General features: G+C 36.9%; 1 long non-coding RNA gene across 2 annotated transcripts in view; it reads right to left on the bottom strand.

Moving 5' to 3' along the window:
* LOC122697554 overlaps window positions 1–24,175 on the bottom strand; it is a 41,829-nt gene extending 17,654 nt beyond the window's left edge. Inside the window, exons 1-2 of one of the 2 annotated variants that reach the window (XR_006342108.1) lie at window positions 24,119–24,175; window positions 7,567–7,613 (exon numbers count right to left, since the gene is read on the bottom strand). This is a non-coding gene — a long non-coding RNA (uncharacterized LOC122697554). The remainder of the gene's footprint in view (window positions 1–7,566; window positions 7,614–24,118) is intronic. The other variant, XR_006342109.1, reaches the window with a different exon arrangement.
* Between the last annotated feature and the right edge of the window lie 739 nt (window positions 24,176–24,914).

Genomic DNA, 24,914 nt, shown 5'->3' with positions numbered 1-24,914 from the left:
AAAACATAAAAAACAATTGATGTTCCATAAGAGTCTGGAGAGGGTGTGGTGAACCTCTGAAGTTAGAAAAAGATACCAATTCTGACGTCTACGCCCTGGAAAGGAATTGGGTGATGGATGAGATGGAAGTTTTCCAAAAAGAAAAAAAAATTAACCTCAGCCTTCCCTTCAATGAAAACATTATGCATTCATCCTGGGAACTTTTCTTTGGGTTGCAATTTTTTTCTCTCCTTATTTGCTATGTGCTAGATGTCTCTGAGGTGAGTCATGATGACGTATTAGCAAAAGAACATAATAGCCCTTTGATTGGCACCTGCTATGTATTTGCCTGGCATCATGCACGCAGCGTCTCATTATTGTCTCAGTGCCCCTATGAGCTTGACATTACACTGATTGGGGAGAGGAACCTGAGACTCAGAAGATATAAGGGATTTGTGAAGCTGGGACATGATCTCTACTTAGCTGACTCTAAGAGCTCATATGTAGTCATGGCACTGTACACATTCAGAGGCAATCTGTCACCTTCAGACTGATACTTAGTTGTCCTTTGAAAAATAGGAAAAATATCAAAAAACTTTAGTCTGTTGTCTGCTCTCCAAGTTAACTTAGAAAGCAACAGGCCACACAGAGTCCTTCCTTAGGGCACAATGGAGGATAAAGGTGAAATATACAGTTGGACTCATGGGATAAGACGTTATTGACAATTTCAAGAGTTGCATACAGAAAAGAACAATAACTAAAACTTATGGAGCCTTTTCCAAGTGACACACACTCTCCTAGAAGTGTTAGATGTGTTTTACTCTTTCTAAGTGCCCAGGAGGTAGGTGTTACTATGATCTCTCTTTTCCTGCTGAGGAGATCTTAACCTTAGAGCCAAATAAGAAAGTTTCTAAAGGTGGAATCTAAGCTCATGCCCAACAGACTCTCCCAGAGTCTGGGATCTCTACACTCTGTTGCCTTGAATAGCGATTTGACTCAACTTCTGTTTTAATTTTTATTTTATCTTGGAGCAATAGTTGATTAACAATGTTGTGTTAGTTTCAGGTATGCAGCAAAGGGATTCAGTTATATATTTATATAAATATATATATTTATACACACATACACACATGTATCTGTTCTTTCTCAGATTCTTTTCCCATGTAGATTATTGTAAAATACTGAGCAGTATGTGCTGTGCTCTATAGTCAGTCCTTGTTGGTTATCTCTTTTAAATATAGTAGTGTGTACATTCCACTTTCTATCCAAAGGGATTGAGTCTAGCTCTCCTTAAAGGTAAAGAATACTACCAGAATGTAGCTGCTTTGAACCTGATGGAGGGGAAAGCAAATAACTCATAAAGGAGCCCACTCTTTCATGTCCTTAAAGCATCAGAGCAGAGTGAACCATTACAGGCAATGTGTGTGTGTGTTGGCGGGGGATTGTTCAGGAAGATACTTACCACTTCCTGTCCAGGATGTGCCCTGAGGGATTCAATATATATTCCTCTGCCTCTGAAATTTGACATAACAGCTTTCCTCATTAACTATACCACATTTCCTAATTCCTACTTTTGGAGATAGATAAGGCTGCATTGTTTTCATTTTTAATATAGCAATACATTTATATTATTCAAAAATAAAAAACAATTACAAAATATAGAAATATGTACAGTGAAATGTTTTCCTCCTGCCTTTGATCCTCCTCATTTCTCTCCCCTTCACATTCCCTGACCTCACAAACGCAGTGTCTACTATGTATCCTTCCAGAGTTTTTTAAATAAGTATGAAGCAAATATGAATATATATTATTTCTCTGTGTTTTTAGACAAAAGTTAGCATTCTATGTACATTGTTCTGCACACTCCTTTTTCCTGATTAGTCATTTACTCGGAGATATTTTCTACATCAGAATGTGATTTGTCTCTCTCCTCTTTTGTTAGCATCACTGCCAGTATCGCATTGTTTGGATGATTATAATTTACCTAACCCCCAGTAAACTCTGGATGGACATTTGAATTGCTTCCAATATTACATACTGATATACTGAATAACCTAGAATATATTTCATTGAACATACCTGCAGGTACATCTACAGGATTAATTCCTGAATTGAAGATGCATCAAAAGTTATACAAATTTGCAGTTTGGGATGGGTAGAACCAAATTGCTATCTCTAACAACAGTACTGTTTCAGGGTTTCCCAAGCTTTTCCCCATCGTAACACTCAAAGCAAATAAAGTGGTTTATACTTGGGATAAGCTGGAAAAGATTTGAAGCCTTAGATCGACTGTGGCCAAAGGGAGCAAGCCTACTGGTTCTAACTGACCAGGATCCACTGGGGCATCAGAGACTTCAAGTACGCCCAGCACATGGTCTGGGAGGTCTTGAGACTCTTTCGGTCAGCAGTGCTTGGCGCCAACTGCCCCTCAGCGTCACCAATGAAGTTATAAACTTTGGAATTTGAGTTAACCTGATCGGTTAAAACAATGGTGTATCTAGGCAGTTTTATTTTAAGTGAGATTGATTACTTTTCATATGTTTCAGTGTTTTTATAAGCTTCTTGTCTATGAACTGTCCAATCTAGTTTTATTTTCTATTCAGCTGTTTGTCTTTCATTACTGACTTTAAGAAGCTATTTTTATTGAGAAAAAAAAACTCATGCTGCCTATTTTATGAATTGCAGTTCCTTCCCCCCATTTTATATTTGTCTCTTGACTTTATTCGTGGTTTTCTGTCTTACTGCTTTTGCAGTGCAGAAGTTTCTTTTCTGTTTTCTCACGTTGTCTTTTGCAATTTGGATTCTGAGTTGTTGATTAAAAGAGACTTTCCCCACTTCACATTTACAAATGAATTTTCCTACTTCTTCCTACTGTTTTTAAGACTTTCATTCTTGAGTGTTAAAAAAAAAAACAAAAAAACTCCACTTGGAATTGTTCCTGATGTTTGGTGTGAAATATGGATTCAGTTTTTCTTTTTTCCCCAGATGGGTTATTCTACAACACCATTTATTGAAAAATCCATCTTTGCCTTCACATTTGTTTTAATTTTTCTTTGAGTGGATTTCTACATTGTTTTAAAGTTTATTTCCAAATATATTGTTTTGCTGGTTTTGGCTGTTTTAAAGGTTTTTCCCATTAGGCATTTTAACTGCTTCCTTTTGGTACATAATAAATTTATTGCTTTCTGTTTATTAGCATCTATGCCCCATTTCTTCCCTGAATTCTCTCACTCTTTGTAGTGTTTTGGTTGATTCCCTTGGATTTTCAAATGTTCCATCATGTTATTGCCACATAATTACAGTTTATAATGTTTTTTCTTCTTATTTTCCTTCAGCTCGTCTGTTTTGACTAGTGATGCTAATACTTTGGGTTTCCCAAGTGGCACTAGTGTTTAAGAACCTACTTGCCAGTGCAGGAGACATAAGAGACACAGGTTCGATCCCTGGGCCAGGAAGATCCCCTGGAGAAGGGCATGGCAACCCACTCCAGTATACTTGCCTAGAGAATCCCATGGACAGAGGAGTCTGGTAGGCTAGAGTCTGTGGGGTCGCAAAGAGTAGACATGACTGAAGCAATTGAGTATGCACACACACTAATACTTTATGGGATACTTTATGGCATTCTTCTCTTGATCCTGATTTTTTTTTATTATTAGAGTATAATTGCTTTGGGCTTTCCTGGTGGTTCAGACAGTAAAGAATCTTCCTGCAATGCGGGAGACCTAGGTTCGATCCCTGGGTTGGGAGGATCCCCTGGAGGAGGGCATGGCAATCCACTCCAGTATTCTTGCCTGAAAAATTCCCATGGTCAGAGGAGCCTGGAGGGCTACAGTCCATGGGGCCACAAAGAGTCAGACACGACTGAGCGACTAAGCACATAGCATGTAATTGCTTTACAATGTTAATTTCTGATGTATAATGAAGTGAATTAGCTATGTGTATACATATATCCCCTCTCTCTTGTATTCTCCCTCCCGTCTCACCCTCATCTCACCCCTCTAGGTCATCACAGAGCTGAGCTCCCTCTGTGTACAGCATTTTCCCACTAGTTAGCTATTTTATACATGGTAGTGTATATATATCACTGCTAATCTCCCAAGTTGTCCCATCCCCCGCTTCCCTCACTGTGCCCACATGTCCGTTCTCTACATCTGAGTCTCTGTTGCTGCTCTGGAAATAGGTTCCTCCACACCATTTTTCTAGATTCCACATATATGCATTAATATACAATGTTTGTTTTTCTTTCTCTGACTTCACTGTATGACAGACCCTAGGTTTTGATGAGTATGCTTCTAGTCAACCTCCAGGGAACACAATGCTGACTTCTGGATTGAGATAAATACATGTTTACTGTGTGTAAAAGGTGTCCATCTATACTCATTTAACTGAATGTGTTAGTGAGGAATGGCTATTATATTTTACCAAATGACTTTTCATCATATATGAAAATGATCATAATTTTTCTCTAATATTATAAACTACATATGAACATTTTCCTAATAATGAACCATCATTGTACTTCTGGAGTAAATTCCTCTATCAAAATAACTATTCTTTTTGTATGCTTTTGGGTACATTTTCTTTGAAATGGTGCCCTCATTTTTTTGGTAATAGATTAATCTATTAGTTTTATTTGTGTATAGAAAATCTTTGTCAAGTTTTATTATCAATTTTGCACCATTTTTCCAGAAACAATCTTAAGAAATTCTTTTGTCTGTTATTTTCTAGAAACGTTGAAATAGCCCTGGTTTTATTTGCTTTTAAATTCCCCTATGAAAGTGACTAAACCTGCAGCTTTGCTGAAAATAACCTTTTGATCATTTTATCTTCTATCACTTCTATTGAAGTAGTTCTAAATATTTAGATCCTTATTTCTTGATGTCATTTAGTGTAAATCATATTTTTCTTAAAAAGTCTGTTTCATCCAAGTTTTTCAATTTCATCTTCTCAAGATTCCTTAATGTCCCCAGTTCCTGTGTGGTTAATTCTTCCTTTACTGTTTAGTTTTGTTTCTTTGTTTTTAATTGCAGTTTTCTCTTTCCTGATTAATTAATGATTTTTCTCTCTCTTTTTAAAACAACCAGATTTTGTCTTCATAGATTAGAGCTACCATTTTTCTATATCATTAGAATTAAAAAACATAATAGTGTCTCTGTCATCAACTCTGTCATTTTAACACAATAGCAGCCCCAGGCAATATGTAGATGAATAAGCCTGTTGGTGGTCCTATAAAACTTTTTTATGGATACTGAATTTTGAATTTCATACAATTTTCACATCATGAACTATCATCATTCATTTTATTCCCCAGGCATCACATAAGCTGTAAGCAGCATTTTTATTTTGCAGGCCATACAAAAATAGGTGTTGGACCAGATTTGGCCCATAATTTGTGATTAGCTGGTACCTACTCTACCCAATATATTTTTAGTTATAATGGTATCTATTAGTTTCCTAATATGAACAACAGTAGCAATTTTGCTATACTCTCTTTCCTTCATCTTAGTTTCTTTATCAATATTTTCTTCCTCATTATTTTACTTTGCGTATTAAATAATCTTGAAGATAAATTCACCTGATCATAAGATATGGGTCTCTTCCTTTCTTTTATTGAATACCTTTTACATGTTACTGGACTGACTTCTGACCTTGTTTGTGACTATGCAGAAACATACAGACTGCTTCATTGTTTTATCTTATTCTTATATGTAGCATAATCTTTTTTCTCCATCACTCAAATGATCCTCTTGTTTAAATCTTAGAATTTCTATAACATTATTAGCATAGTTATGGTGTTGCTGTATCAGTTTCAGTGTTCACTAGAACATTATCCTCCCAATGTAAATATTCAAGACATATTAATTATGAAGATTTTTCTTGAATTACTTCTTTGAGATAAGTTATTTTCCATTTTGTTGTGTGTTTGTTTTTTTATCTTCAGAGATTTCAATTATACATATGTTGGATTTTTAGTTTTTGCTTCTTTTCTGTATCTCATTTTATCTGTAACCTTTTCAGTTGTTTTATTTTGCTGTTTCTAATTCATTTTGTTAGTTCTTCTCATTTCTGTAATTTATTTCCTTTACTATATTTGCCATAGTGTATGTCCTTCAATAGTGTTCCTTGCATTTTCTGTATTTATGTGCTGGTTTTGGTTTTTCTTCAATTTTTCCTGAGTTCTACCCGTTCAATTTTCATTTCTGCCTGGTGTAATTCCCTCTTATCTCTGAATTCTAGTATTACTTCCCTTGGGCTTCCCTTGTGGCTCAGCTGGTCCACCTGCAATGCAGGAGACCTGGGTTTGATCCCTGGGTTGGGAAGATCCCGTGGAGAAAGGAAAGGCTACCCACTCCAGCGTTCTGGCCTGGAGAATTCCATAGACTGTATAGTCCATGGGGTTGCAAAGAGTCAGATACGACTGAGCGACTTTCACTTTCACTTTCTGTCATCCACTTGAAAAGGATACTGCTTGATATTCTTTTACTTGCTGGTAGATACTGGGGTCAAATATTTAGTCTTTGTATCACCATTTTTCTTGTGAGCATTCATTTTAGAATGAGTTTTCATGCTGTTTTTCACATTTGTTTTCATGTAAGAATTTTGTATGGTTGTTCTTCTGGTTCTTTTCCTATTACTCGTCATTGAATAAGTTGGATTTTCTTGGATTAGTATCCTCTACAGAGTTGATGGGAAAGAGAGGCAATTGTTGCCAGAGTAACCATTGAATTTTTACTACAAAAAGGATCTTTATTTGCTGTCACAAAGATAGACAGTTCTCTATACCAGTATGGCTCAAGCGTGTGAACGTGTTCTACCCCTTATCCCTCTGATTCTGAGTCAAATGCAGTGAATGGTGGGGTTTTGCCAACAGCTTGTTGACTGTAGTTCCAGCAGAATTTTTTTTTCCAAACAAGATTATAAATTTTAAATTCAGGGTGAACCTCTCACCTTCAAGAACTATTATAGTTTTGCTATTATCCTCTGAGCTCTACTTCTGTTGGGCCCATTATCGCTCTTGACATTTCATAGCTTCACTGCCTCCCAAGAGAATTCTAACCTTTTTTTTTTTTTTTTTTTTACAATTCCAAAATACCTTGCTTTTTTTGGATTATATTTACCATCCAGGTTTGATAAAAATTAGAGTTTTAGAGGTTTTTGCTGTTGTTTTCCTGCTGTATGATGTCCAGAAGCAAAGAGGAACTATGATGACTTTCCCAGCCTTATTTATACAGGGATTCTACTAACATTATGCTTTGAAAGAGTTAAGCAAAAAGGGTGCTTATGTCTAGCTTTCAACAAATGGAGTTTAACTTTAAAAAGCAAATACAAAATTGCGATGCAACCTTGAGGATTTGAAATTTCCAGGAATAATTCTAGAGTAAAAATCTAAAGAATCAGCATAAATGATGGAATGTAAAAACCATAGGAATTCAGATAAAGAGAAAATTGAGTGTTGATAGGTGCAGTGATTGAAGGGGTTATATGGGAACAGAGATTAGAAAGATTCAATGAAGGCTTGAGCAAAGTCACTGGTATTCCCGTCTATAATTTTGGTTTAAGAACCTTGGAAAATTCTTTCTCACTTACCATTCTGTGTTCCTGGTTGCTTTCCATCTACCTCAGGATATCTCAAACTGTGAAGAAAATGAAAAGAGATAGAGCTGGTTAAGGGAGAGGAAGAAGGTTTCAGAAATATATATATATATTTTTTTTTTCTCTCTCTCTATGTCTCCAGTCTATGCCAGTTCCCCAGAACCAAGCCAGGCTCCCAGAGGCATTCTGGACCAAGAGTTCTTGGCACGGACAAGATTTTCAAAAGACAGAAGTGCCTTTGAGCCATATCCTGGCGCCTGAAACTAAGCCAAAACAGCTTGGACTGTGAGAAAAGTGAAGCAGCTTCAGAACATTCTGTGTCACATATTTGTTGCTGGCCTCTTTGCTTTATAATCTTTTTAAAAATTATGCTTTCCTCCTGGATATTTTAGTCTGCTTTTATTAGTCATTTCAAGGAGGATCATATAAAGGCTTAGGGAAGGCTGGTCGCTCATTCCTCTCCGTGGCCTCCAGCGCAGCACCCTGCCTGCGCGCGCTCCACCACTGTTTACTTATAAGCTTGATTTTGGCAGCCAGTAAGTTTATTTTACATTTTACTGAAGTGTGAGGGGAAATACTGATAGAAAAACTAAACAAAACCCCTCATGAAATGGTATCACCAAATGAGCAAAGTACCTGAAAGTCAAACATCCGGGTGCCCAGAACTCCAGGGCTGATTTTTCTTCCCTAAAAGGCACCCTCAGAACCTCTTCCTAAAACTGGCTGTTGATAAGATCATCTGAAAATTAATCACTAGTGGAGAGAGGGCTGTATTCACTGTCAAGCTACCCTGCAAGTCTGGGTCCCTGCCTCCCTGAGTTTCTCCTCTGTATCACCAGAAACTTTTCAGAACTGGGGGCACAAACTTCTTTGCTAGCTCTTCTGTCTAATGAAAGTGTGATTTTTTTTATTTGCCTACAACTGCTACTGGTGATTATTGAAAAATAATATAAAATAATTTCTTCCTCGTATATGATGATGTATCTCATCATAAAAATATTTTATAAAAGGAAAATTTCAATGGACACATGTAAAGCGAAGGGTTTTAGAAATCTGGAAAACATAATTTTATACAATTTTCACAGTAAGTCTCTAAGAGTAGACATTAAGTGTATGTCTGTGGAGGGGTGACATATGTATATATCTATACTCCAAACATGTCTCTCATTAATATGTTGATGGTTGAATGATACACATCCCCATAATCATTTTGGAATAATATGGCAATTTAAAACGGGAGAAGGATATAACTTATAAGAGGAAACACATTTGCCTAAAAGGGTTATTCTGTATTAGTCCAGGCCTAATACAGAAGCTTAGTTGGACAATAGAGAACACCCAAGTCTCCTACAGGTGAGGCTAACCAGCTCCAGGTAAGAAGTAACCTGTAAGAGATAGACCCTCTTTGAGGCACTGCACAATGGAAAGATTAAAAGTTGAAGGTTGAGAAGACATTGGAAAAACACAAAAGCTTTCTGACAAAACAGTTCCCACTCACTTAAAAAAAAATATGTAGTATACAGATCATAACCATAGCAACAACAAGTCTCAAATCCAGCTCAATTTCTAATGAGATTAACATTAACTCCCATAGTAAAGTCCCAGCAGAAAAAAAAAAAAGCTGTGCCCATTTCTAGGCTTAAGCATTATATGTCTCAGTCTGTATTGTAGTACACAAGATGTCTTGTCTTTACAAAAATTACAAAGCATTAAGAAAGAAAGAAAAAGTTTCCCAAGAAACAAAGCAATTCTTAAAAGCTCAGATATGACACAAATATTGGAACTATCTGGCAAGGAGTTTCAAATAACTATGAATAATAAGCAAAAGCACTAATTGGAAAGATAAGTAACATGTAATATCAATTGAGTGACTTCAGGAGAGAAAAGCAAACTGTAAGAAAGTATCAATAGAAGTTTAGAAATGAAGAACGAAGAAATGGAGATTAAAAAGTACTTCTTACAGACTTATTAGTAGACTTAGCAAGGTCAAGCGTCATAGTTTTCTAGGACTGCCATGCCAGAATATCATGGATGGGTGATTTACACAACAAAATTTTTCCTTATAAATGGGCAATCTAGAAGACTGAGATCAAAGAGGTAAGGGTTGGTTTCTTCTGAGGCCTCTCTCCTCGGCTTGTGGATGGTCATCTTCCTGTGTCTTCATGCGAACTTCCCTCTGTGTGTATCTGTATGTCCTAATCTCCTCTTGTAAGAACATCAGCAATATTAGAGTAGGACCCAGTTAACAACTTCATTTTAACTTAATTATTTTTTAAAGAGGTTACCAAAAGAGACCCTGTATCCAAAACAGTCATATTCTGAAATGCTGGGATTAGGACTACAACATATAACTTTTCTTTTTTCTTTTTTTTTTTTTTTTTTTGAGAAAGAGAACAACACAACTCAGCAAATAGCACAAGGAAAGTTTCAGTGAACTAAAGGTAAGTCTACAGATAGTACACAGATTGAAACTAAAATAAATGAGAAAAGGGAAAACTCCAAAAGAAGAGATCACCAAGAGATGTGAAACAATATCACATGGTCTAACATACTGTAGCTCAGACGAAAGAATCTGCCTGCAATGCAGGAGACTCAGGTTCAATCCCTGGATCAGGAAGATCCTCTGGAGAAGGGAATGGCAACCCACTCTAGTGTTCTTGCCTGGAGAATCCCATGGACAGAGGAGCCTGGCGGGCTATAGTTCATGGGGTTACAAAGAGTCGGACATGACTGAGCCAAGTCTAGTTAACATATATGTACTTAGAATCCCAGTGTTTGACTGTATATGATGAATCATTCATTACAACTTTCATTTCTAAAGTTTTTCTTCTCATTTTTTTTAGAACTCGCTTTGTTGTATAGGTTTAATTTCTATCATCAAATACTTTGTTTACATATTTTCACCCTTTCTAGTATAATGTCGGCATTGAAGGGTCTAAATTGGTGTTTGACTATATCTTTAGCCATATAGAATAATAATATTTTTAAATCAGTTTATGATTATTTCCTAAATATTCTAAAATTGAGAATATTATCAATATTTCATTGCTTTTTATTAATTATAAAATTTCCAGTAGTACAGATATAACTATAAATAAATAAGCTTTCTCTTCTAATTTACTTCAAACCAACTTTTCAAAGTACCAACTGCTAATAGCCTCTTTATTCTTTCAAATATTATTTGATTCATTTAAACATACATTACATTACAAAGGCTGTAAATGTCTACTCTTGTGGGTATATCATAGTGAAATATAAATATTTCCCTATAGTAAATTCCAGAAGGGGGTTTCCTAGGTCAAGGGGTATGTACATGTTTAATTTTGGTAAGTACTCTCACACTGCACTCCACAAAATGCTATATCAGTTCATACGACAATAGTATATATTCAAGTCCATTTTCCTACACTCTGGCCAATCTTAATTTATCAGATCAGTTCAGTTGCTCTGTAGTGTCCAATTCTTTGTGGCCCCATAGACTGCAGTACTCCAGGCTTCCCTGTCCATCACCAGCTTCCAGAGCCTACTCAAACTCATGTCCATTGAGTTGGTAATGCCATCCAACCATCTCATCCTCTGTTGTCCCCTTCTCCTCCTGCCTTCAATCTTTCCCAGCATCAGGGCCTTTTCAAATTTCATTTTCATTTCATTTTTATTTCATTTCATTCATTTCAAAAAATGAGTCAGTTCTTCACATCAGGTGGCCAAAGTATTGGAGCTTCAGCTTCAACATCAGTCCTTCCAATGAATATTCAGGACTGATTTTCTTTAGGATGGACTGGTTGGATCTCTTTGCAGTCCAAGGGGCTCTCAAGAGTCTTCTCCAACACCACAGTGCAAAAGCATCAATTCTTTGGTGCTCAGCTTTCTTTATAGTCCAACTCTCACATCCATACATGACTACTGGAAAAACCATGGCCTTGACGAGATGGACCTTTGTTGGCAAAGTAATATCTCTGCTTTTTAATATGCTCTCAAGGTTGGTCATCATTTTCTTCCAAGGAGCAAGCATCCTTTAATTTCATGGCTGCAGTCACCATCTGCAGTGATTTTGGAGCCCCCCAAAATAACGTCTGTCACTGTTTCCATTGTTTCCCCATCTATTTGCCATGAAGTGATGGGACCAGATGCCATGATCTTAGTTTTCTGAATGTTGAGTTTTAAGCCAGCTTTTTCACTCTCCTCTTTCACTTTCATCAAGAGGCTCTCTAGTTCTTCTTCGCTTTCTGCCATAAGGGTGGTGTCATCTGTATATCTGAGGTTATTAATATTTCTCCTGTCAATCTTGATTCCAGTTTGTGCTTCATCAAGCCCAGCATTTTGCATGATGTACTATGCATATAAGTTAAATAAGCAGGGTGACAGTATACAGCCTTGACATATTCCTTTCCTGATTTGGAACCAGTCTGTTGTTCCATGTCCAATTCTAACTGTTGCTTCTTGACCTGCATACAGATTTCTCAAGAGGCAGGTCAGGTGGTCTGGTATTCCCATCTCTGTCAGAATTTTCCACAGTTTGTTGTGATCCACAGAGTCAACATTTTAATTTATAATTTGATCTCAGTGGTATTTAGCAGATATATTTTAATCTCTAAGAAGGTGGTTTTTTCCATTGTTAGTGGTGACTCCTTAACCTTTAAATATTGTTCCAAAAATTTTTGGCAACAATTCAACAATGAAAATGTGATTGGTCAAAGTGTTACCTTTTAAAATGTATTGATGTTTTCCTCTAGAGCTTTTAATACCTTTAAAAATGAATTATCTTATCTCTGTAGAATACAAATTAACATGTATTCTATACTAATATGTTATTATTTTATTTGGGGGGTTCTTGATACCTGTATTTTGTGTCTAGTCTTTCAAAACTAAGTTGTCTAAAATTTGTACCACTATGTTCTTTTCTTATAATGTTTATAATAGATTTTATTTAGTTGAAATTTCTGTGTATTTCTGACATTAAATTATTGACTTGTACTCTGCTCTAGAAATAAGTACTTATAGTTTACATGTCAGTGACATAATGTGTGTATATATATATGTGTATTTTTTTCTTGTGAATGGTCATATTTGTTAGGGGAAGAGGTCATTTGTGCAATATTTCTTTTTGTCTCTTCATACACATTTTTACATCTTCTTTTCTCCAGTAAAGTTCCATTGTTAATACAGTTTGACCATAAGAGTTCACTAGAGAGAAATAATAGTCACTCTACCTGTGAGTTAGCACATGTATAATTCTTTAAAAGCCTACTAGAAGCATCTCTCTCAATAATTCATGGGTTCACAGGAGATATTGGCCGCATCTTCTAAGTAGGTATTTCCAGCAGTGCTCCAATGTCTGAGAATCTCTGAATTTATTAGAGTTATATAAGTGGGATACCAAGTAATATTTTATTAAAATAAAGATTTTGAAAATAAAAAAATAATTTATTGGTTCATATTACTCTTATTCAAAAAAATCCATGCTGTTCCATAATGATTATACTCCTAGCCTAATTTCCACATACATTATCCAAACTTATTTCCTCTGTGACATCTATTTTGTCCTATCATCATATTGAAATACTCATCATCCAAATATAGTCTGATACAGCAGATATTTTTATCAACTCAATGGACATGAGTCTGAGCAAACTCCAGGAGATAGTGAAGGACGGCGAAGCCTGGTGTGCTGCGGTCCATGGGGTTACAAAGAGTCAGACACAACTGAGAGACTAAACCACAACAGCAGGTAAAGAACTAGTCCATGTTCTGGCTTCTTCCCTTCAACTCGAATTTGGAGATGCCACTGCAACCAACAAAAAGTTTGACTAAATATCTTGAGGAGGAAAAAACGATTGAGTCCCAATGTAGGCAGTGGCTCCCGGTGGGAAAGCTCCAGGGTGCACATACACAGTCTGGCCTAGGGAGAGCTTTCGAGGAGTTCCCCTTAATCTCATTGCTTGTACCTTTGCTCCACTGGGCAGCCAATAGTAATACATGTTGGCGTGGTCCAGACCATGTTCTTCTTACCCCCTGAAACAGGCAATATTCTCAGAGGGTAGTTACTCTTGGATTAAAACACAGCTTGGTCAGAGGCACTGGCTGATTATCTCTACAGTCAAAAGATGCCTGGGGAGGTAAAGAGACATGGAGTAACAGTAAAAACTCTCTGTCTCTTTATTTCTGAAGTCATATTTATTATAAGAAAAAACCCAAACATGTGAACAAATAAAATCATCCATAAATCTGATCATCCCTGTATATTTACATCATTTTATATTTCATTCCCTCTTTCTTTACTGATTTATATAAGTGAAATTATATTTACATCAATCTTGTGTTATGTTTCTATTATTTTATATTATAAAATTGGAGTTTATATGTTATGTAAATCTTTATATGATGTTACTTAGTTGTTCGGTCATGTCCAACTCTTTTGTGACCCCGCAGTCTGTAGCCCACCAAGGCCTCTGTCCAAGAGATTTGCCAGACAAGAATACTGGAGTGGGTTGCCATTTCCTTCTCTAGGAGATCTTTCTGACCCAGGGATCGAACCTGCATCTCCTGCATTTGCAGGCAGATTTTTTACCTCTGAGCTACCAGGGAAGCTCAAATCTTTACATACTTCATTTAATTTTCTAGGAAAAGGGGACAACAGAGGATGAGAGTAGTAGAATGGCATCACTGACTCAATAAACACAAGTATGAGTTTGAGCAAACTCCAGGAGCTAGTGAAGGACACGGAAGCCTGGCACGCTGCAGTTTGTAGGGTTGAAAAGAGTTGGACATGACTTAGCAACTGAACAACAATAGCTATACCATCATATGCTTGTTCTTTCTGTTATCACTTCTCTTGTATTTGGTCATTATAATTACTTCCATATTTTTTCTATTATAATGTTGCGACATGTATCTCTCTGCATACATATATGTTTTAAGAAGTTTCCCTTAACACAATTTCTAGGTAAAATAATATAAATAATGTTTACATATTGGTAACATTTACTGAAGGATCACTGTGCACTAGTGTTCTATGTGTTTCACGTACATTAACTCGTTTAACCTTCAAATCTATCTTCTGAAACCAGTACTATTATCATCCCTAGACCGTGGAGGCAGAATCCAAGAGGCACAGTGACAAGGTTAAATAATTTCCTTATGGCTAGATGGGAAGTGGCAGAGTTGGAGTTCAAATACAAGCTCAAAGATGTAGAAACACATGTGAACAGGTATACTGGATGAGCATCAGTATAATCTTTTCAGCATGATGCATGGGGCATACTATCACATCAATTCTCCATTAAAATGGTAGTGAGGCAGCTTTATAACAGAGAAAGATAGGTGTCTACTTTAGGCAAAAGAGCATACATTCAGTGTTTTTGTTAAGAAGCAATTTAATCAATCTATGAGATATTTAAACTATTCAGGCAGCCTGCAATTCATATGCCTACATTCCCTGTGTGATGGAAGAATTTATAAGGATCACAAAGACACCCTAAGTCTCAATACAAACATTATTTCTGGGCAAATTTTTTTTTTTAATGTATGACTGTGTTTTTAGTTTTCTTTGTTAATTTGCAATAACTTATAAGTCATTTAAGTAAGAAAACACTCTCAGAAGAAATTATACATTAACTGTCATAGAAAATAGTTTTTTCTTCCTCTTTAATTTCTTTTGTGTGAATGACATGTCAGAGGATAAGACATGGCAAGCACTCAAATTCTTCATGGACCTAGTGGTACCAAATGCAGTAGCAGCTTTGCTTAAGCAAAACTCCATGGCATTGTACTTAGGTTTAGTATTTAATGAGTTAAGTTTTCATCCACATTGCCTATTTTTCTACTGAACCCTGCCAAAGATATTCTGGCAGATGGCAAAATAATAAAATTGCTGGCTCTAAAATCCAAAATCTTGGAGATAATTAGAAGACTTGATACAGGTAACATTTATTAGTCATGAAGAGCTTGACAGCAAGGAGGATTTTTCAACCCACACAATTTTGAAAGGGAAAAAAATTTCTCTTTCTGAACACTGATCAAACTGTGACTCTGTGACATGAAGGGAGAAACACACTTCATAGGATTTAGTTGGACGACAACTTCATTGAAGCACAACCTAAAGAGAGAGAAGGAAATAATGCCTTTTAAAGGTGACTCCATTTACAGAACAATGAGGGCAAACATGAACCATCTTTGGAAATTTTCTTCTGTTCTAGTTAAACAAATTGCAAGTTCATTAGGTAGAAATGAGCACCAAGAATAATTTCGCTAACCATTAGATAGGTTTAAATGAAATAAAATGTATTTTAATTATCAGTTTTCCTTCTTTCTTAACATAAGCATCATTCTTAGGCTGGGAAGGCACCCAGGAGCATTTGCTGGTTGGAGAAGGTTAAGGTTTTAAGATTTTACCACTTAGCTCTTCACACATAAACTACAGTGGTTACCCCATCCATATTTTACCAAAGTCAAGTACAACTTACAGGTACAAGAAATTCAAACAATCCTGCTGTTAATACTATAGAAGAAGGGATAAATAGCATTGGTAATCTGCTTTGAGGTTCAAAGAGTGTAGTTCAGGCCACTGTGGCTTAATCATAGACATATGCCATCTTCCTAGAATCTAAATGTTTTTCCAAACTGAAAGAGGCTTTAAAGATCTCCAGTTGCATTTCTCATTTTTTAGAAGGAAAAAAAAATGTGATGCTTCATGAAATGAAGTGACTTGCACAGGTTATTCCCTGGAAAACCTGAGACTTGATCACAGAGGCCCTGATTCCTCGTATCCTGCTATTTCTACTCTGTTATGGCTACAAGTTTGCATGATAAAGTATCTGCCAGATTCACCAAACCTAGTGACCCAAATTGTATCCTGTGAATATACATAAGAATGAATAACAGGCCCAAATAAAACTGCAATGTGTAAATTTTTAAAAGTTAAATTCAAGAGTGGATAATATATTGAAAGCCTTGAAAAGGAAGGAAGAGAAGCATATTTTTGTTTGTTTTTCTAGTTGAAATATAATGACCCTTAAAAGAAAATTTCAGAAAAGAAATTTCTGACTCTATATATGTTATCAAAACTTGGATTAATTCTTTTGGCTTATGAAAATGGAATGATAACTTGCCAAAGAATGAAACACAGCTATGCAGATCAGAAAAGAGATTTTTCACACACAAAAAAAATTACCAACCTGATATTTCTGGAAAGAAAGGCAGTTAAGTTCTAAAACCAAGTATCTGCACTGGGAAGACCCAGAGGGATGGGATGGGGAGGGAGGTGGGAGGGGGGATCGGGATGGGGAACACATGTAAATCCATGGCTGATTCATGTCAATGTGGCAAAAACCACTACAGTATTATAAAGTAATTAGCCTCCAACTAATAAAAAAAATAAATAAAAAATAAAAAAACCAAGTATCATGACTGATAACATACATTTAAAAATAATAATAATAGATTAAAAATAAACGTAGTCTAGAAGGTGTTAAGAAACAATCCATTAGAAGTAGAAATCGTGTTAGAGCATGATAATAATAGTAAATAACATTCATTTGGTACTTCATATGCATGGACACTATTCTAAAGGCTTTAAATACATGAACTCATTGGTCTCCTACAACATGTCTGTAAAGTACTTACGTTTATTCCTCTCATTTTATAGATATGAGATGAAAGTACTGCTGGATTAAATTGCTTATCTAAGGTTGTAACACTACTAATATAACTGTAATATAACTGAAAAATGAACCCAGGAAATCTGATTTCAGAATCCATGGTCTTAACTTCTATGCTACTATGTCCTTATCCTAGTACAAAGATAATAAAATAAATAGAAAATGTATCCTTAGAGAGTACAATCTCTCATACAGCACTGAGACGATTATAGAGGTGCATCTGTACTATAATAGTGCGAGGGTCTTGTTCAAATAAAATCGATCTCAGAGCAAGTTGAAGAGCCTTGCTCTTATAAATAAAGAAGGTATGTCATGAGGTGACTTCTGAAAGAAGGAAGAAAGGGAGGAAGGGGAAAAAGGAGTGAGGAAATGAATATGAAATGTGCACTGTGCTTAGTTGTTCAGTTATGTCCAACTCTTTGCAACCCCATGGACTGTAGCCCACCAGGCTCCTGTCTCCATGGGATTTTCCAGGCAAGAATACTGGAGCGGGTTACCATGCCCTCCTCCAAGGGATCTTCCCAACCCAGGGATTGAACCCAAGTCTCCCATATTGCAGGCAGAATTGCAGACAGATTCTTTACCATCTGAGCCACCAGGGAAGCCCAGGAATACTGGAATGGGTAGCCTGTCGCTTCTCCAGGGCATCTTCCTGACCCAGAAATTGAACTGGCATCTATCCACCTGCACTGCAGTAGACCCTGGTTTGAGTCCTGGGTCAGGAAGATCCCCTGGAGAATGGATAGGCTACCCACTCCAGTATTTTGGGGCTTCCTTGGTGGCTCAGATGATATGTATACGTCAATGAAATAGCACGAGTAACAAAAATAAACCACAGAACACTTTGACGGCAAAAAAAAGATATAAAACTAATGGTAAGAATCTATTGTGGACTTTCAGATTATAGCTCCAATGATGGCTATTGCTAATATTTTAGCACTCTGTGTGTGTCTGTGAGTGTGTGTGTGTGTGTGTATAAATATATATAACTGAAATGCTGGTGTCCCTCCCAAAATTCCCATGTTGAAGCCTTAGTCACCAATGTGATGGTATCTAGATATAGAACCTTTAAGAGCTAATAAGGGTTAGATGAGGTCATGAGAGTGGGGCTTTCGTGATGCAATTAGTGCCGTTAGAAAAAAGCACCAGAGATTGAGTATCTGTCTCTCTCCCCCTCAGTATTGGACTGTAAAAGGTTTATAATACTTTTTACACAAATAATACATAACAAACAAATAAAAATAAGACATTTTTAATCTTACAGTACAGTACCTTGAAGACTACAGTGGTACAGTACAATAGATGTCACACAGGGGCCCGCAGTGAGTAAACAGGCAAGAAGAGTTACTAAGTGGAGAAGGGAGAGGAGGTGGGAGATTGTAGAACTGAAGAATGATTACCAATAGGAGATGGAGGGCAAGCTGTCATTTCACTGATGCCTGACATTGATGGCACAGGTTCTGGCTCCTCAGTTCAGTTCAGTTCAGTTCAGTCGCTCAGTCGCTCAGTCATGTCTGACTCTTTGTGACCCCACGGACAGCAGCACGCCAGGCCTCCCTATCCATCACCAACTCCAGGAGTTCGCTCAAATTCATGTCCATTGAGTCGGTGGTGCCATCCAACCATCTCATCTTCTGTTGTCCCCTTCTCCTCCCACCTTCAATCCTTCCCAGCATCAGGATCTTTTCAAATGAATCAGCTCTTCCTATCAGGTGGCCAAAGTATTGGACTTTCAGCATCAGCATCAGTCCTTCCAATGAACATTCAGGGCTGATTTCCTTTTAGATGGACTGGTTGGATCTCCTTGCAGTCCAAGGGACTCTCAAGAGTCTTCTCCAACACCACAGTTCAAAAGCATCAATTCTTCAGCACTCAGCTTTCTTTATAGTCCAACTCTCACATCCATACTGGCTCCTTGCTGGATTCAATTCTGTTTACCCTCTTGAATAACAATCGGGTGATGTCTAGGTGGTAGCTCCTTTTTTCTCGTCATAGATGACATGATTCTATGTTCGGGTGGCCGTTGCCATTTCCTGCATTCTGAATCTCTTTGCTTCTTCAGTTACTTCTTCTTCCTCTTGTCTCTCTTCATTCTTTCTCTGTGTCTTCAACTCCTGGCGTGTCTTAGCAGTACTAGCTACATCACCGCTGCTTTTACACTGGCTTTCCGACACCCTTGGGATAAAGATACCGTGCTCTATACAGTACTTAGTACAGTAATGTACACAAAAGCACAGACACCTGTAGACTATGCACACACATGACAACATACGCCAGACAGATGAGCTCACTTACGGTGTCTGGACACGTGAATGCACGTCTGCATCTTTGGAAGTTGGCATCTTGAAGGTTTGAATGTAGAGGACTATTATTAATTACAGTCACCCTGCTGTGTATCACATCCTCAAAACTTATTTATTTTGTACCAGAAAGTGTGTATCTCCTTTTGACTCCCTTCACACATTTCATCCACCTCCACCCCCATCTCTAGCAACCAACAGTCTATTCTGTGTATCTGAGTATCAGCTTGTTTGTTTGCTTTTAGATTCCACACATAAGATAATCTGGTCTTTATCGTTCTCTGTCTAACTAATTTCACTTAGCATAATGCCCTTAAGTCCATCATAAATGGCAAGATTTCATTTTTTCGTAGCTGAATAATATCTTATTGTATATATACCATATTTTTTTAATCCATTCATGTGTTGATGAATACTTGAGTTGGTTCCATATCTTGACTATTGTAAATAATACTGTAATGAACATCAGGTGCATGTATCTTTTTGAGTTAATGTTTTCATTTTCCTTGGATAAATGTTCAGAAGTGGAATTTCTGGATCATATGGTAGTTCTGTTTTTAATTTTTTGAGGAATCTCCATACTATTCTCTATAGTGCCTGTACCAATTTACATTACCTTTAAAAGTGTACCAGGAGGGTTCCCTTTTCTCCACATCCTTACCAATGCTTTTCATTTCTTATCTTTTTGAAAATAGTCATTCAAACAGGTGTGAGTGATATTTCATTATGCTTTTGATTTGCATTTCCCTATGATTAGTGATATAGAGCATCTTTTCATGTACCTATTTGCCATCAATATGTCATCTTTGGAAAATGTCTATGCAGATCCTCTACCCATCTTTGTGCGTAGAAGATCAAGTTCTTTGTGTTTTACTATTGAGTTGTAGGAGTTCTTTATATATGTTGAATATTGACTGCCCTAAAGATATATGACTGCAAGTATTTATGCCCACTGAGTGGGGTTGCCTTTCCATTTTGTTGGTGGTTTCCTTTGCCATGCAGAATTTTTTCAGTTTGATGTAGCCCCACTTGTTTATTTTTGCTTTTGTTGCCTTAGGTTTTGTAGTCAAATCTAAAAAATCATTGCCAAGACTAATGCCACGACGCTTACTGCCTATGCTTTTTTCCCCAGAGTTTTATCGTTTCAAGTCTTACATTCAAGTCTTTAATCCATTTTGAGTTCATTTTCTTGTGTATAGTGTAAGAGAAGTGATTCAGTTTCATTCTTTTGCGTGTGGCTGACCAGTTTTCCCAATACAATTTATTGAAGAAACTGTCCTTTCCCTATTGTATATTCTTGGCTCCTTTGTCATATATTGGTTGACCACATATGTATAGGTTTCTTCCTGGGCACTCTATTTTGTTCCATTGATCTATGTATTTTTACATCAATGCCACACTGTTTTGTTTACTATAGCTTTGTAACATAGTTTGAAATAAGGGCATGCGATGACTCTAGCTTTGTTCTTTCTCAGGATTGCTTTGTCTATTTGGGGTTCCAGAATTCTGTCCAGGAACCAAATTCTTATTCTTGGCTGTTATTAGTTTCAGCTACCATCACCCTTTTTCATTCATTTTTAAGGATGAGAAATTAAAAAGGATTATATCCCCAAGTCAAAAAACTAAAAGACTGCATATGAAACTATGAGTTTGTATGTCTGTGTTTGAGAGACAGGGGGTGGGGGCGTGGGTGGGGGGGTGGGGGTGGATAATTTGAGAGGACTTAAATACTAGTCACTGTTGCTTTTTCCTCATAAGATTTGACAACCAAGGGTGGAGGGTGAAAACCTGGTGCCCCTCCCCAAGGGACGAGACAATAAAATAAGGAAGGAGGAACCTAACAGCAGCTAAACATGCATAAAACAGAAATTTTTCTAGCTTGTTCCTTCCCCACTTCTAACTATCAAAAACAGCTGGCTGTTTCTTTAATCCTTTGTTATCTCAGATTCGACAAAGCAAATTCTATTTAAAGGAGTCTTTTACATTTTCAAAGGAGGAAAAAACCGAGTGAGAGTGGCATATTATATGAGGAAACTTTAAAAATCTTTACAAAATATGTATGCAGGAAGAGAAAAGTGTGAGAGGGAGAAGCAGATGAACCAAGGGGTCTTGATTTTCTGCACAGAAACCTTGACTTGAATTCTAACCTGTAAGCATAATCACATACATTGGCAGGTCATTTTATTTGTTTGGGTCAAAAGTAATCATGATCTTCTGGAATTCTCCTGGAGTATTTTTATGTTTACATCTTCCACTATGAATTTCCTCCTGTGATCTGGTCAGATTCCCAAATATCATGGGAGAGTCCTTCACACTGCATTTGGTTCTGCAAGACCACCAGCATGGGTGTGGATTCAGATTTGTGGCTTTGCTATTTCATCTGATCCAGATGCTTCATTTTGTTTGCTTTCTCAGCATAACTGAGGTGGAGATTTGGACTGAGATAAACTGGATTCATCCCAACCTGGACAAGATAAATATTTGCAAGAGCAAATATCTAGAACAGACATGGTCTGACTGCCCCTTCTATCAAAAGCACATGTCTTGAGTTATCTGGTAAACATTAAAGTTTTGAATTATATTAAGAGCACTGGAAGAGACATCAAGAACACGTCTCTTGTGTTCCTTAGCAGAAGTCCACTATCCCAGATAAACAGATACGCAGCCAACCTTTGGTTAGCCATATAAACGCAAGCATCCCTTGGCATGTATAAGTGTTAGTTGCTCAGTCGTGTCTGACTGTTTGCAATTCCATGGACTGTAGCCCGCCTGACCCTTCTGTCCATAGAATTCTCCAGGCAAGAATATTGGAGTAGATAGCCATTCCCTTCTACAGGGGATCTTCCTGACCCAGGGATCGAACCCAGGTCGCCTGCATTGCAGGCAGATTCTTTACCATCTGAGCCACCAGGGAAGCCCATTGTTATTTTGTCCCTATCAATTTATCTTTCTGTTTAGGTGAGGAGAAACTTTGCATATTTCATTGATCCAAAGATATTTATTTGTTCACATTTTAATATCTCTTAACCTAGGATGCATTTTACAATTGACGCAGTGTCATAATCTTTATTGAAAGTGCCATTTGGGGAGCTTTTATTAAAACATTTATAATTATTACATCTTAAAATTGATGGTGTCTTCAATTACATGAAATATTAAAGTTGAAATTCCTTGGAAAGTTTTGTTTTGGTAGTTACAGGAACAGGGAGGTAATGGGAAGTAAACTTGGGAAATGAACTCAGAAGTATTAGAGATGAAAGTTTTATAAATGAACTTAAATAATATATGTTTGGTTCTCTTGACTCTTGTCAGTTTTTTTTTTTTTTGTAGTGGAGGGATTAACAGTACACTTTGCTTATTCAATACAACACCTAATCTATTGTGAATATTTATTAACTACATTGTCATAACACAAGTAGTCATTCATTATGAGGAAAGAGAGGAACCCAGCCTTAAAATTCCAGCTCACCACTTTCTACTGACCCATTCCATTAGCACTATTTTGCATTATCTTCTACAAGAATTCCCCTGTCATAAACCTAAATACTGAATTATGAAAATGCCATTAAGTACTTCCAGACTCCAGAATTTCTTATACCAGCGATTCTAAAATGTGGTTACACATTAAAACCACCAAGGAAGCTTTTAGAAAATACTGATATCCAAACTCCATCTCACACTAAATTAAAGCAGGACATCTGAGAACAGGATATTAGCACTTTTTAAAAAGCCTCCCCAACAATAGAGAAAATCAACAAAACCCAGAAGTGGTTTTTCAGAAAAATTAACAAAATTGGCAAACCTTTAGCTATATTGACTAAGAGAAAAGAGACAAGACTCAAAATCAGAAGTAAAAAAATAGGGTACATTACTACCTATTTTACAGAAACATGAAGGCTTCTAAGAGAGTACTATGAACATTAATTGTATGTAAACAAATTGGATAAGCTAGATGAAATAAACCAATTCCTAGAAACACACAACTTTCCATGACTGAATCATGAAAAAAAAAGTGGGAAATCTGAATAGAATTGAAAACAGGGACTCAGATTTTTGTACACTCATGTTCATAGCAGCGTTATTCACAAAAGCTGAAAGATGGAAGCAACACAAATGTGCATCAAATGATGAATGGACAAACAAAATATGATATATACATACAATGGAATGTTACTCAGCCTTAAAAAAAAAAACAGGAAATTAAGGGAACTCTGACACAGGCTATAACACGGATGAACCTTGAGGACATTATGCTAAGTAAGCCAGTCACAAAAGGACAAATATCATGTGATTCCACTTACTTAAGACAGATAACACAGTCAAATTTATAGAGACAGAAAGTAGAAAGGTTCTTGCCAGGAACTGGAATGAGGGAGAAAGGCCAATTTGACTAGATTAAAAGGCTCTGAGGAAGGTCGGTGGAGATGGTAGCAAAACTGTGAATATAATGAATACTACTGAATGGAACACACACCACAAGATTAAGATGGTAAATTTTATGTTATATTTGCCACAATTTAAAAAAAAAAAAAATCTTAAGCCTTCCCAGCTGTTGCAGTAGAGCTAAGTTTGAGAATCATGGACTTATACCAAAGGATATTCATGGTCATGCTCATCCATGTCCGACTCTTTGAAACACCATGTACTGTAGCCCACCAGGCTCCTCTGTCCGTTGGATTCTCCAGGCAAGAAGACTGGAGTGGGTTGCTCTTCTCTTCTCCAGAGAATCTTCTCAGCCCAGGGATCAAACCAGCATTTCTTGCATTGCAGGCGGATTCTTTACCACTGAGCCACCTGGGAAGCCCATACCAAAGGATAGTCTCAAATAATTCAGATCATACTTGGCAGTTTTTGACACCCCCTGTCAAATTTTTTCTAGGCATGCTCTTTGCTTGGTATAAGACATGATCCCTCTCTCTTTTTCATGCCTTCTGTTTTCAATTTATTAGCTTAATTTATCACCACCCCCTAAAAGACCATTTCCCTTGCCCGTGAAAAAAGTGAAAGCGTTAGTCACTCAGTCGTGTCTGACTCTTTGAGACCACGTGGACTATAGCCCACCAGGCTCCTCTGTTCACGGAATTCTCCAGGCAAGAATACTGGAGTGGGTTGCCATTACCTTCTCTAGGGTATCTGCCCTACCCAGGGATCAAACCCGGGTCTCCCACATTGCAGGCAGATTCTTTATCATCTGAGCCACCGATAGACTGACTTTTATCTCAATGTTTTCTTTAATCCCTCATTGCTACTATAGGTAAAATTAAACAACTACTTTTTTCCCAAAGCGTTCAAATTCAATATTATAAAAATACTATTCCAGGAGGAGCATTCCCCTTCATAATATCCACAGGAAAAGAAGAGAGAGAAAAGAAAGAGTATATTGAAT

Source organism: Cervus elaphus, chromosome 7, assembly GCF_910594005.1.
Source record: "Cervus elaphus chromosome 7, mCerEla1.1, whole genome shotgun sequence".
Taxonomy (NCBI): domain Eukaryota; kingdom Metazoa; phylum Chordata; class Mammalia; order Artiodactyla; family Cervidae; genus Cervus; species Cervus elaphus.
Note: the sequence above shows the minus strand (reverse complement) of the source record. Positions and strands in the feature narration are given on the sequence as shown.